At 36.3% G+C, this 4,900-nt stretch overlaps 1 long non-coding RNA gene across 1 annotated transcript; it reads left to right on the top strand.

Annotated features, from left to right (window-relative positions):
* The first annotated feature begins 1,756 nt into the window (after positions 1-1,756).
* Positions 1,757-4,558, top strand: LOC138697110 (uncharacterized). Its single transcript, XR_011331523.1, has 3 exons — positions 1,757-2,693; positions 2,884-2,996; positions 3,107-4,558. It is a non-coding gene; the product is annotated as an uncharacterized lncRNA (long non-coding RNA).
* Positions 4,559-4,900: the final 342 nt, after the last annotated feature.

The raw sequence follows: 4,900 nt of genomic DNA, 5'->3' as shown, positions 1-4,900 counted from the left end.
TTCCGACACAAAATAATTAATTTACCAAACACAACAGCGTAGGCTATAGTTTTGTTCATTCTGTGTCAGCCTTGTCACTGACTTTTGGGCCTTCTCCACGAAACCTAATTATTTTCAAGCGCACATGTCATAACAGAAATACCGTTTGACTTGTGGTATTTTTATACAAAATTGTGCACCTACCCCTATAGAACAGGAATTAGTAATAAACTCATTTTTTTTTTTTTTACTTATGGAGTTTCTAAAAAAAACCATTCAATTACATAAATGACAATGTGAAAAACACGGAGTTTCTAAGTGCATGTCTGCAACTTGAGTAACTGTCCTTGAACTTTATTTCAATATGCTCATTACGAAATGCTAGTCGCACTGAAATTGAACTTGCATAAAATCGAAAGGCATGTAAATGGGTATCATAAGAATGCGTGGGATAAAAATATCATTTTCTTTCGTTTTTCCAGTTAATTCTTGTCACTTATATTAGGTTTTGTATGAGTTTTTTCACACCAATTCTTGTTTTATTGCATAATTTTGATAGTCAATATTTCGCAATAGTACTATTGATGATTCAATATTAAGTTTTCAATTATTTTGATGGCAATCCTTGTGGTTTCAAGAACAGTTGGATAAAACACAGCCTTCTTATCGAGAAACTCATAATATGCTCATGGACTGCATAAAGATATTCATTGCATGAATTGTCTAGAGTTTGGCCTTCATAATGTATCAACAATGTTATGTAATTTCGTGTTGTTTTTTCCACGGCCTCGTGAAAATAGATGTTGAATATAACAGAAAATAATAAAACAGAGACCAGCCTACTCTGGTGGTCGGCAATTCTGACTACACTTCATGAGGTCACGGTTTCGATTCCCTGTTAGAACACAGGAATTTTTCCTTAAAGGGGAATGTTCCTGTGTTCATTCATGGTTTGGCAATTAGGTTAGGCTTAGGTTTAAGACCTTTCCTGGTACTTCATAATCATTCTATCATCGAGGCCATCATTTCATGTGTTTACAAAAATTATCTTGCGGTAGATTTCAAATTCAGTAATCCACATGCAATGATGTGGCTTTTTCAGTGTCTCAAATTCAGTATCGTACTATAACAATCGTACTTACTTATGGTTTTTAGAGAACCCGGAGGTTCATTGCCACCCTCACATAAACCTGCCATCGGTCCCTCCTGACCTAGATTAATCCTGTTTCTACCATCGTATTCCACCTCCCTGAAATACATTTTAATATTATCCTCCCATCTACATCTAGGCCTCTCCAAAGGTCTTTTTCCCTGCGGCCTCCCAATTAACTCTCTATATGCATTTCTGGATTCGCCCATACATGCTACATGTCCTGCCCATTTCAGACGTCTGGATTTAATGTTCCGAATTATGCCAGGTAAATAATACAATGCGTGCAGTTCTATGTTGTGTAACTTTCTCCATTCTCCTCTAACTTTATTCCCCTTAGACCCAAATATTTTCCTAAGAACTTTATTCTCAAATACCATTAACCTATGTTCCTCTCTCAAAGCGAGAGTCCAAGTTTCACAACTATACAGAAGAACCAGTGATATAACTGTTTCATAAATTTTAATTTCAAAGTTTTTTGAGAGCAGACTGAATGACAAAAACTTCTCAACCCAATAATAACAGGCATTTCCCATATTTATTCTGCGTTTCATTCCCTTTCAGTGTCATATTTGTTACTATTGCTCCAAGATATTTGAATTTTTCCACTTCTTCAAAGGATAAATTTCCAATTTTTATATCCATTTCGTACTATGTTCTGGTCACGAGATATAATCATATACTTTGTCTTTTCCGGATTTACTTCCAAACCTATCTCTCTACTTGCTTCAAGTAAAATTCCCGTGTTTTCCCTAATAATTTGTGAATTTTCTCCTAACATATTCACGTCATCTGCATAGACAAGCAGCTGATGTAACCCATTCATTTCCAAACCCTTTCTGTTATCCTGGACATTTCTAATGGTATATTCTAGAACAAAGTCAAAAAGTAAAAGTGATGTTGCATCTCCTTGCTTTAGCTGGCAGTGAATTGGAAAAGCATCTGACAGAAACTGGCCTATAAGGACTCACTATAACAATCGTACAGGAAAAAAATGAAAATATTTCTCAAATGTGACAACGAATGGCTCACACTGCACGTCTTTTACAGAGAGATCAGACATGAGGTCACGACTTCGAGACCAACCAAGTTCCACATGCTGTTCATTAATACCTGTGGTATACAGCAATGAAATTATAACGCAAAGGCATTTTTGAACTCCTGGGGAAAGTAGAAAATATATGCATAATCATAACTGCTGTAGGAGGTAACTCACGTCATATCGCAGGGATGGATTGTGGGCATTGATAGGTAGCAGTGTCATTGACTTCGATGGGTACAGTCAAATGGGGATACTTTGTCTATCAGGGAAACTTTGATCAAAATCCATATAATGTTTTTAGGCATATGCTATATCCTTGAAAACCAATGTAGCTGACTTTTTTTGCTGTAGAAGTTTTAGTATAATCTTCTAGATGGCAGAACACAGCAACTATTGATCTTCACACAGATGTCACTTGTAGTGAACCATGTGGCATACGATTCAGGCATGAAAAATATTATATGAAAAAAATCCATCTGTCGCCAAGAAACAAGAAGTCATCCAGCTGTGTATTTGTGTCAGGTAAGTACAGAAATTATTGCTTTCCCTCAGCTAGATGTAAATTTTATATACAATTTTTCACTAACTGTTATTTTTAAATTAAACTTAAGCATGTACATTTTTTAAGGTTATGTGGCTACTTTGACTGGGTGGTCAAGGTATCCCTATCGGTCAAAGTTATATCTAATGTATTATTTCTTTCTTCTTCTAGGTTAATATATTAATATGGGACGGACACAAATTTAAACCTGGCCCCTGCGTCTCGCAGTTATGCACAGTATACACAAGAAAATCTTGATGCTACAATCTCAGATATTAATAAAGGTAAACCTATTATAACAAACTGAAAAAGTGAGACTGACCATGTTAAATAAATATTTTATAAGAACATTATATATATTTATTCAAAGCTATGTTCCCTTCATCTTTTCCAGGTCACATGTCAATCACAAAAGCATCAAAATACTATAAAATTGCCAAAGCGATTCTCATCAACGAAATAAAAAAGGATGGAGGCACAGTTGGATGCCCTCTGGTATTTTTTTAAATAGAAGAGAGATCCATGGCTTGTCATATGCTTACTGTCGCTCAGTGGGATTTCCTTTTGACAATCAAGGCTTGCGATATCTTGCAAAAATGTACCTTGATAACTGTGGTCGAACCATTCCTCAGTTTGGGCATAACTTTCCAAGCAGTGAGTGGGCATGGCGCTTTCTTCAGAAACACAAAAGGGACTTATCACAAAGCTTCTGCTAAAATCTGAAGAAATCGAAAGTTGCTGTAACACCTTAAGTCATGACTGATATTTCAACCATCTGCAGGAAATCCTACACGAAAATAATACTAGTGAAGAGCTTGTTAGTGTGCCTCCAGAGAGAATATTCAATTATGATGAAACAAATCTTGCACACGACCCTGCTGTGAAAGATGCATCTTCAAATGAGGAGTCAAATATGCAGAACGCATAAAAGAATCGTCCACGACCAGTATATCTCTGATATAGGCTACTGTACCTCTGCTGCAGACAAGCTGTTACTACCTTATGTTGTCTATAAGTCAGGGCACCTATGGCAGACTTGGATGGAAGGAGGTCCACCATTCACAAGATACAGGCCTAATAGGAATCTGAGTGGTTGGTTTGATTCCGTAGTATTTAAGGATTAGTTTAAGAATTTGATCCTGCCACACACCAGAAACTTTGATGGGCGAATTGTTCTCATTGGAGATAATTTGTCAGGCCATTTCACTCCTGATACAATATCACTGGCAGAAACAAATAATGTTTTGTTTCGTTTGTATTCCCCTAAACCAGTGGTCGTCAGCACTCGCTAAAATGTACAAAGGGTAAGCGAAGCCGTCCCATGTGCCCCGTTGTGCAGCAGGAAGAGGTAGAGAGCATACCCACTAGTAGCTACGAGTGCACCATGGTGCACTGTGTTGTCCATGGGTAAGAGAAGCTAGCCCCAGGGTGCTCTGTGCTGACGACCACTGCCCTAAACACTACGCATATAACTCAGCATCTGGAATTTCCTTTTATGCACCACTTAAATATTGGCGGAAAACATTACATCAATGGAAAGGATCCAATCAGAAAAGATCCCAGATACTGTCAAAAGAAATTTTTTCCTAATTGCTGAAATCCCTCCACGAAAACGTGTATCAAGATGGTGTTTCTGACATCATTAATGAATTCAAGAAATGTGACATTGCTTCTTTAAAGCAGACAATGCTACCATTGATCTTACTCAGGTGGAACGGCGACTGCATAACCCTAATCATCTTAAGTGAGTTTTCCAATTTATTCCAGAGAAGACTGAACAGTACAATCTTAACTGAATCAAAACTTAATAACATTATGTCATGGACATTATAAGGGCCTAAACTTGTCAGTTAAATTTTATCCTTTTTTTATTTTTTGCATTTTTGTTCTGATATTATTAATATTGAATATGTTGCATGATTTATGTAATAATATTGTAATTTTGAGTCTTGATAGTATGTGTCATAATGTTTTACTTGTTAAAATGCATTGATAATGTAATATATTTCCCAGATAACCCATTTTTATTCTCTTTCTTGAAATAAGTTTTTAGATGGTCAATGAGTCCCAAATGAAAGGATACTTTGACCAGGTCATAAATACCAGAATGACTGCTCATGAGAGTTTCAGAATGAAATACAGTATTACCTTTAGTTATAACAACCATATGCCCAACATAAAGACTAAA

This window comes from Periplaneta americana, chromosome 3 (genome assembly GCF_040183065.1).
Source record: "Periplaneta americana isolate PAMFEO1 chromosome 3, P.americana_PAMFEO1_priV1, whole genome shotgun sequence".
Lineage (NCBI taxonomy): Eukaryota > Metazoa > Arthropoda > Insecta > Blattodea > Blattidae > Periplaneta > Periplaneta americana.
This window is presented reverse-complemented; position numbering and strand designations above follow the sequence as displayed.